Source organism: Haliotis rubra, unplaced genomic scaffold (assembly GCF_003918875.1).
Source record: "Haliotis rubra isolate DU_JTF1 unplaced genomic scaffold, ASM391887v1 Scf1415, whole genome shotgun sequence".
Lineage (NCBI taxonomy): Eukaryota > Metazoa > Mollusca > Gastropoda > Lepetellida > Haliotidae > Haliotis > Haliotis rubra.
This window is the reverse complement of record NW_025765354.1, coordinates 100035-110302: the sequence shown is the minus strand read 5'-3', so window position 1 is coordinate 110302 and position 10268 is coordinate 100035. Positions and strand designations below refer to the sequence as shown.

Here is a 10268-nt window from a genome sequence, read left to right as displayed (position 1 = left end):
CAACCCTCCGGGGTCTTTGGCCTCCACCGATATGTAGTACACAGACTTGGTCTCTCTGTCCAGCTGGTCAGAGGCCACAGTTACCAGGCCAGAGGAACTGATCGAGAACCTCGAACAAAGAATATTTAGATATGGATGAATACACCAAAACAAAAACAAGATTTAACTTACCTTTCTCACAGACGTTAAATGGTGAAATACTTGGGTAATTTAAGAAGGTTGTAATGGTGTTTTAAAAAAATTCAACATTCAAAATTTCAAATTCTGATAGATCCCTCAACACTATCTGTTTTTTCCCATCAACTATCCATAGAAAACAGAGGAAGGTCCTTAAGAGAGGATAACGCTTTTCGAGAACTTGGCTAACGCTGATGCATATGTTGTATTATGTTGGATATTTCACAATAATTATTAATTTCAGCCACCAGTACATTTGCATGATTATGTAAACGATGAAGCGAAGAATGCATACATTAACAGCTAAATGTCGATCGCCTCTGACAAAATCTCTTAACTGACAAAATGACCAAGCGTACGATGCATAGCATGTCCTATCGTTTAAACATTAAGACGAACTTCTGTCCTTTCTTTAATGTATCCATTCATTTTTCATATTCCCAGAACGTATGCGAGACAAGTGGAATTTGTGCCATATGGATTCTAACAAAATCTAGGGATTAGTTTGGTGTTTCCAGTTGCAAAGAAAGTTGTGTTAAAACTATGTACGCCACTATCAAAAGGAAACCCTCATTACCTAATGCACGGGGCATTTGTTACTTATCGTGGTAGCCATAGATACAGTTATTGTATGAGGATGTGTTTTGTTAATTATAATATCACATTAAATAGCACAACGAGGAGAGTTCTAAGTATATAAAACTTCTTTAATATAATATGAGCGACGTTTCGGTGTAGCTACTAACACTGTTATCAAGCCTTTTGTTATTTCGGGTCACAAAAGTTTAAAGCGCTAAGTGTGGATTTGAACTCACACCTTGAACTTAGGCTATGTAATTTCACCTGTTAAAAGTAGGCCGGGGAGTTGCCTCCCTTTGTTTGTTTTACTTCCGCTTTTGATAGGATGCCATAAGCTATGAGAATATTGTAGTTTGGAATGGCTTTTGTTAGAATTCCCCAGAATTGTATAATGGGTATGTAAGGGGTGGGTGTTGAGATATATGAGGGGGGCAACTTTGGAATTACGCTCATCTGTCTGCTAACATCGACGTTTTCAAGACTGACCAAGAGGCCTCGTCTACATGTAACTTTCAACAGTTGTCAACAATTTTCAGTCAGCACTTTCTCGAACTATTTCTCCTTGTGCAAATAACGGAATTTCTTCTTGGATTGACAAAGTCTTATAGAGGTTATTAGGCCAAAACATTTAGCATGATTATCCAACTAATATCAGTAAGTTGAGATTGTTTAAGATCACGTGAACAAACACTTCCATTCAACCGATTTACCCACCCCAACTAGAAATAAGGAGTTGCCCATTGTATATATAATTAGACAAAAATTCAGGTTCACCAACACCTCACCACAAGACTGTATGCCAAATTGAATATAATCACCCCCAAAACCCTTATCACCCCACAGAATGTTCACAGAGCTATTACAAATATGTAGTTATAGTTTTAATCTTTTTGTTGCTACATATTCTGTTGACCCAATACGTTAGGACAGTGGACATCATCATGACATGGTCTAAGTGCATGAATGGTATCGTACTTATTGCGTTTACAGTTTTGCAGTTTTTCAAGGTACTTATACAAGTGTATCAAGGCATGGGAGATATTACAGTGATACATCAATTTACAAAGGTACTTATACAAGAGCTTTGAGTGGAAATTTGAGGCATGGAAGGTATAACAGTCCTTATCGTACCTCAGACATAAATGTCGCTTTCTGATTGGCTGAGCGCACTTCTATTATTTCCAATGTACCCTGCTTACAAGCAGGTAGCATTTCAATGGCAACTCAATTCATTTGGTACTTCGCGGTAGTAATTCTTTACCTCGAATAACATTGAATTACGTATGATGTACGGAAATTACCGATGTTTTGCGAATGCAAATCGATGGAAGGGAGATAACTCTAAATCTGTATTTCTTGTCAGCAAAACCTAGCGATGGCTACAAAAAGATTTGTACCCGAGCTTCAAACAATTCAAAATTAACTTTTAAAGTGTTCGGTAAGATAAATACGTTGTTCACTGGTCTCTCGGGGCCCATGGTTTGATGTACATCAACCCATATACAGTGATGCATAATATTACACAAGAGCTTTAAGGTGGAGACTTGAGGAATGGAAGGTATAACATTTCTAAACCACAGTAAGTCTCAGCCCGAGGCGATACATGTCTTTGACCTTGGTGAAGCGTAAAGACACGGGTACAAAGCAAACAAATATAATCGATTCCAGTCGGGAGTCGAACTTATGATCATAAGTTAATTCTGGCGTGCGCAAGGTACACAAGAAAGTATAATCATGAAGAACAGCATACTCACATTCCGTTGGCACCTCGTAGTTTATAGGAGACAGTTCCGAAGAAGGGCAAATCGTTGTCTATAGCCTGTAAAACGTACCATTCACAAAAACAATATATAGTTGCTCAGTTATGTGACTATGAATGTAGTACTTCATTATTTCCAGTAGAAGTCTAACCAATGAGTGACATTATAGTTATATTGATTGTGGACTCGAATTTTATATTCACTCCCGTTTTGATTCTGCTTCAGCCCGCAACTGTCCCTCAGTTTCGTGGCGAAAGATTTGACGGTGATGACATATATGGAGACCTTATTATCGTCCTGGGCATCCCCTGGTGTAGAGACTGGCTAAAGATGATAGGGGAGAATGTTAGACGTACCTTGACGGTGATGACATTTATGGAGACCTTATTACCCTCCTGGACATCTCCTGGTGGAGAGAGACTGTGGCTGAGGTTACATGTGACAATGTTAGACGTACCTTGACGGTGAGGACATTTATGGAAACCTTACTATCCTTCTGGGAATCTCCTGGTGTAGAGACTGTGGCTGAGGTTACATGGATAGAAATACCTTGACGGTGATGACAGATGTGGAGACGATGTTACCATCCTGGACAAATGCTGTAGGCAATGTACGTAGAGTTACATGTTACATTGTTACAAATACCTCGACGGTGATGACAGATGTGGAGACGATGCTACCCTCCTGGACAGATGCTGTAGGCAATGTACGTGGAGTTACATGTTACATTGTTACAAATACCTTGGCGGTGATGACAGATGTGGAGAAGCTGCTACCCTCCTGGACAGATGCGCTGTATTCTGACATGGTAAAGTTGGGACTGTTGTCATTCTGATTTGTTATATTCAGATGAATGGTGGTAGATGCACTGTTTCCCTCTGGTGTGGACGTTTCGTTTGCCCAAACCTGTCAAGCAAACCAAAAACACCGAAGCAAATGTACATCAAAGTAATGTTCTTCAAAAAGACAAGGTAAATATTGCACTTTGATTCATTGTACAGTGAGAAATTTGTACGGTTCTCTTAATCATGTAACAGTCATACGTAACAACAAAGCGAGGTTCATATTTATGGGATGAGGTCAAGGGGAGACTGATAGAACTGGTAGGAGTTACGTTAAGCTGGTTGGGAGGAAAACGAACATGTATTACATAAATGTCCAACAGTGAACCGCTGGTGCCTTTGTTACGTCCCTTTGATTACAACGTTTTTACAACAGTTAATCCTCATTAATCCTTATTGATGCTTATTCGAACGAATGAATTAAGATTGAGTTTTGTTCTTTCAGCGATAATGTTCCATCAACTTCCATCACTGCTCAAAGAAATGGAGAATGAGCGTCCAACTACACTGGACCCGGTTGAAAGCATAGAAGATGCCATAGCCTGGTCGATGACTGCTTCTGACACATTCTGCACTGACACAGATGCTACAGAAACCTACCATTCTCCTTCTTTGTAGAATGGAAGAGCAAGTTTGATCCAGATCTGTGTGAACACCTCAAAAAGGTAAAGTCAAATTCGAAGTACACTTCTCTACAGTTTCAAAATGAAATTATTTCATTATGTGAATCAGAAATTCGAGAAAGAATATTGAATTGCATTCCTAAATATTGGAGCATTATGGCCGATGAAACACAGGATATCTCAGCTTCCGAACAAATCACCATATGTGCCCGTTATGTTTATCGTGAGTGTGAGATCAGAGAAGTCTTCTTGGGATTTGTGACAGTTAAGAAAATGAATGCTCAGGCCATTGCGGATGCCATTATGAGACGCCTGACATCATGGGGACTGGACATGAAATATCTAGCTGGACAAGGCTATAATGGGGCTGCTGGTATGAGTTCGGGCCTTAATGGAGTGCAGGCAAAAGTTGCGGCACTATATCATAATGCCGTCTTCGTAAATTGTAGATCACATGTCTTGAATCTTGCCCTGTCAACAAGGTATCAACTCTGTCTGAACTGATGGCAAATTACCACACCGTTCTGCAAAGTCTGGATCAGATTGCAGATTCAAGCACTGGAGATGCAAAATCAGATGCCAGTTCATACATTCGCCTGATGACCCATTCTCAGTTCATCGTTGCCCTGGTTGTTGCCCAGTTTGTACTAGGTTTCTGCAGTAGTGTTACTCTTTCCTTGCAGGCTGTGTCGTGTGTAGTGCATACCTTGATGTTGCTGTCTCCCCTGAATGCATTGCAAACTCACGCACAGAAGAAATATGGTCAGAAGTCTTGGATAGAATTGTCAGCATTGGGCGAACTGCTGGTATTGACATCGCGAGGCCACGAGTTACTGGATCTCAACGGCATCGTGCCAATGTTGTTACCCATCTAATGACTGTCAGTGATTACTGCAGGATCAATGTGTTCAATGCATTATATTCTATACTCTCATGTACTCTCAGAACTTGACGCAAGGTTTGACAGTTTTACCAATCAATCATAGCCGCACAGAATCTCATCCCAAGCTACCATGATCGAGTAGATGAAGAGTGCATTGCCTCTATCTTGTCATACCATGATTAGTTTCTCACCTATGCTGTTGTGACCACGTTTGAGAGGCAGAGGTTGAAAAGTGGATGAGAATGTTTGCCCTGAGATCTGAGTTGGAGAGACCAACTACAGCATCAGAGTCCTTGGCCCAGTGTAATGAAGACATATTTCTGGCAATATATGCCATCCTGGCAGAGTTCATGACCATACCAGAGAGGTCTTTCTCCTATCTTCGGAGGCTCAAGCTGTGGACAGGTGCAACAATGAGCACTGAACGTCTAACTGGACTGGCAATGCTGCACACATACAGAAGTACTCCTTTGACTCCAAGTCCACACACCATCTACTCTAGGAAGACAGACTGGAGGAAATTCAAATGCGGCTAAAAATGTATAATAGAGTCAAAATCATTTTTGATATTCCCTTGGAAGTGTAAATGTGTTACTTTCATAGTTGATCATAAATAAAAAAATCTTTCTGACTGTCTTATCTCAACTGTTTGAGTTTCAATGAGTAAACTGAGTGAGTGAGTAATATTGTACAAACCTGAAGGTATCATGTATATCATGTATCGTATATTAATACTTAAACTGAACAAAACAGTTGTTTTGCATATATACATGTATGTCTAAACATATTTATAAAGTTTAGTTTAGAACATGTACACATGCTTCAATTTTGAACAAAGAAACGTTTAGAAAAACTATAAAAAACTTGGTCCAACGTAGCAGGAAAAACTAATATTTAAACAAAATTGGAGACAACGTAAATGGAGTCATTTTACTTTCAGAAAGCAGAAAATTGCATCTCGGAGCATCTAATCTAATCTTGGGAGAGAATGCACCAGGACCCCCCTACATCCTCGCACACTTCACGGCCTCCAACGTGGATAGTGCCCCCCCCCCCTATTATTAAACTCCCAAAAAAACTAGGGGAACCTGTCAGTTCAATTTTGATAAGAAATAAAAGCATTTACAAACATTTCAAAGACAGACATCTTACGAACGCACCACCATCACCACCCCTAAACGCAACACATAGGATGCACGTGCACAAAGTAGCCCCATACATGTGCATGGGGTGTCATTCTTGATTTTGACGGTTTTCAAGCAGGTCGATAAATCACTGTAGAGACCATTAATTTTGGCAATCGTCCTGCATCACACAGTTGTTAGCGTTTGTTTCTAGACGGGGCTTTGTTGTTGTTATTGTTGTTGTTGTTTGAAAATATAAATCACACATGTAAATTTAACGTCATACATCAATCATCTTTCAAGAGTGATTACTCAAACCGAAACATGAGTCTCATTAACCTATTCAGACAATGACAACCTTTTCAGCCGATCCGAATTTTCTCGTGTGAAAGTGAAACTATACATCACAAACAACTATAGTTACACTGCATTCCAATTCCTTGTTACATACTAAAAGTGGTATTTACAAATGTATGTTAATTTTAACTTTAACAACATCGTATTTCTATATTTTATGGCGAGGTGTAGGCAGCATGACCTTAAGTAAGACTTCACAGGCTGCCCCTGTTTGATGAGGTCGTAAAATGATTCACAATGCATTTGGCACACTGGTTACATTAATTATGTGTTTTTCGCGCTTATTCAGTGTAGTTTTGTAACGCACAGTATTATTGATATAATATCAATTCCGTACCAGACCGCCAAACTTTTCTAGCGGCAGAGCCTCGTTTTGAGATTTCCATGATTTCAAGGTTTCCGTTTGTCAGAGCTCGCTGTACGACAGAGCACGCTGCACGACTTGTTTGCAAGCATTAGAAGGAGTGTAGTGTTGCAATATACAAGTATCAAATAATACTGATTAATATTTATGAATCCAGTTAAATAATTGGTCTCAAAATCGGGACTGGTTATTGTACTAAGCTGCGCAATAGGACGGAACCTAATCAACAGGAAACGAGACTGTTGTGTAATCAATGTTTTGACTTGTACAAAAAACTATGGTCATAAGGACGTGCAAGTAGTAATGCACTCTTAAAACATTTATTATTATCATATCAACGTTGACTGACTCCGATATATCTCCCAATTCTTTAAATCGTAAGTTATATGAAGTTCCCCTACTTTTTTTATGAATGTATTCTTCTCTTCAAAAGCTTAGACTCACTTAAAATACTCACTATATGTTATGTATATATATGGTTACGTCGAAGGCTGATTTCTCCACTAACTTGGGGGGAACCGACTGAAATCTTTATGCAGATAAATTGCATGAGGATCATGCATCAATTTCTGAAAAAGCATGTGCAAATATCGTGCATGTGAACAGCTGCGTTGAGATGTAAAGTTTTGTTAAGAATTCGCCAATTTTCACTGATTTTCATCATTTACTGAACTCATGACAATAATCTTTTCAACGTTACGAATTTGTTTTACAATACATCTGTTCATGTGTAAACAGTACCTTTAGACAGTATGGAATATTTTGCAAAATTTAGTTTAGAAAAGTTGCCTGAAGTAAGTGGCTATATTGACACTAGTGAGTCTAAACTTTTTGATGAGAAATATATATTGATTGCAACGCTTTTATGTGGCATTTCATTGGCTACCCAAGTATTTCCACAAACGCCAACAATACGCCCCAAGAAGTACTAATGTTGGAAATATCAAAAGCAGATGTGTTCGTTGTGTTACCGTCAGTGTAATGCTCTGTCTCTGTTCATAATCCAGGACGGTGTTATCCTTCACTCTGATCAGCAGACTTGCTGATCCCTGGACCGTGGACGGGACATTCTCAAAGTACGTCGATGAATATGAATCTAGTGTCAGCGATAGCTTGGCGTTGTCCCCCTATAATAAGAACCGTGCTCTAAACAATCATGCACACGGAGGTATTTTCCAACGTAAAATCTAGGAAATAATTGACTATTCTCCTGAGGTATGATACAAAAAAGATATTAGACCACGGAGGCATGGAACCTTTTATGCACAACTTATTTATTGCTTCAACAAAAATGGCTTGTCCTCATTTTTTTAACTTAAATATACTCTTCACAAAATGTTAAGCAACACATTTTTTTGTCTCATTACTTTTTCATATATTGAAATTGCAAATCATTGAATGAGGAAATAGAAAGGTGAAACGTGTGTACGCACGATTCCCAAAATGATATGAAATGGAATTTTGCAATAATAGACTTACATCATCAAAAGCATGTACCCGTGAAACAGTCGTGCAAAATGTTTAAGTCAGTTTTTGACAGTGAAGCCGTGTTGAGTTACGCGTATGACCACCATATGCACGAATGCATCCCGCTACAAGTCTTCACATTGACCAAATGAGCTTGTCGTGTTGCTGGTGTGGAATGTTCTGTCATTCTCTCTGTAACGCATGCTCAAGTTCATCCAGAGTCTGGGATGAACATGGAGACCGGAAACACGACTTCCAATAATGTCCCAAGCATGTTCAATGGGATTAAAAGCAGATGACCTTGCAGGCCAGTCCATATGTGTGATGTTATTGATCTAAACAGCATCATTAACAACTCTTTCTCGATGTCGACGGGCATTATCATCCATAAAAATGAAGTTAGGACCAGGGGAATGATTACAGGTAGGTTTACTGGTAAGTTTTAACCGATCATGTGCATGTTTAAAGTGTGGATCGCGTGCATGCCACACATTTTGCATGTTTCTTCTGAGGGTGGTTGTGTTCGGATGAGGTTATCAATGTTATCTGATAAATTAATTTGATAGTCACTAAATGCTGTGTTTCCGTTAAATATTTACCTTTCAGTAACATCTCGGCACAAATCGCAATCGAGATTACACTGATTTTACACTGAAAATACTTGTTGCTTAATTTTTTGTGAGGAGTACGTTAACTCTAACAATGATGGTCTATGCTTTAAAACAAATATTTTGTTCCTCCTTTATTTCATGTGGTGTATATCTTAAATCGCTGGTTGCCAAAGTGTCAGGATTTCACTGAAATAACTCTGACACTCCATGTCCCATGTGACGTGCACACGCATATGGCAATACCTGATCCAAATCCTCTACATGTACTGATTGTGTCATGAAAGTGATGGTTATCCCTGCCGGCATGTTTTCCTGGATGGTAGCCTCGTAGTGGGAGCTGCTGAACGTAGGAGAGTTGTCGTTCTTGTCTTTGATTGTCACGGTCACCGTGTCGTTGGCGGTAGCACCGAATGTACCCGAGGACGTCACTTCCACAGCCTTGACCACACAGTAGACCGAGAGTGAGTTAATATTTAGGTCGTAATTATAGTAGGGCACCGAGAACTGTCTCTTCACATAGACTCATACAGGTAATGGAAACTAAGTCTCGGTTTTAACAAATCTCCAGGTTGCATAAATCATAATTGTATGAGGCAGTATCATACCCCAAACGAGCAAACACACACACAACGAAATGATCTTATTTAAAAGAATGCATAACAATGTCCTGACTGTGGTGTTACTTGCTTTCAGCCAAGACGCAAGAACGAAAGTGACAAAATGGAACATTGATTGCTTTTGGCCAGGATAGTTGAAAACATAAGCAGTTAGTAATGCAGATATTTGCATATCTGTCTCTAAATAGAATTATAATATTAGTTAGGACTTAAAATTTCACCTGGACATTGATAACACATATCCCGTTGTTCTGGAGGATTGTCCCGCTGTCTCTGTCCGCATCCTTGATCAGGTCAATTGTTCCACTTGTTGGGTTGATGTTGAAATATGTAGGACAGGTGCCTACAATATATCACAGGGACATTACACTGTACGAGCATACCTTTATCAAGAATTTCATTTACCTCATCTACTGAGAATATGAAACATAAATACCAGCTGTGATCCTGTAGGTGATGTTGTTGGGGTTGCCTCTGTCTCCGTCAAGTGCTGAGATGGTCACGACGTTGCTGTTCTGAAAACAGTATATTTTATAATTCTACTTGACAATAATGTTCTTGTCTAGTTACGACTGGTTGTTTAGCAGATACTGATGTAAAATACAAACAGCCTCATCACAGTATGGTCCTCCCAGATATCAGGTAAGTAAGGTCCTCCAGTAAAGTATGGTGGTCTGTCCTGGACATCTGTTACAGTCACAAACAACTACTGGTGTATAATACAAAGAGCTCACCACAGCATGGTCCTCCCAGATATCAGGTAAGTAAGGTCCTCCAGTAAAGTATGGTGGTCTGTCCTGGACATCTGTTACAGTCACAAACAACTACTGGTGTATAATACAAACAGCCTCACCACAGCATGGT

At 39.4% G+C, this 10268-nt stretch overlaps 1 protein-coding gene across 1 annotated transcript in view; it reads right to left on the bottom strand.

Annotated features, from left to right (window-relative positions):
- LOC124269056 (cadherin-related family member 1-like) overlaps positions 1 to 10268 on the bottom strand; it is an 89801-nt gene that overhangs the window by 66274 nt on the left and 13259 nt on the right. The window lies entirely within an intron of this gene.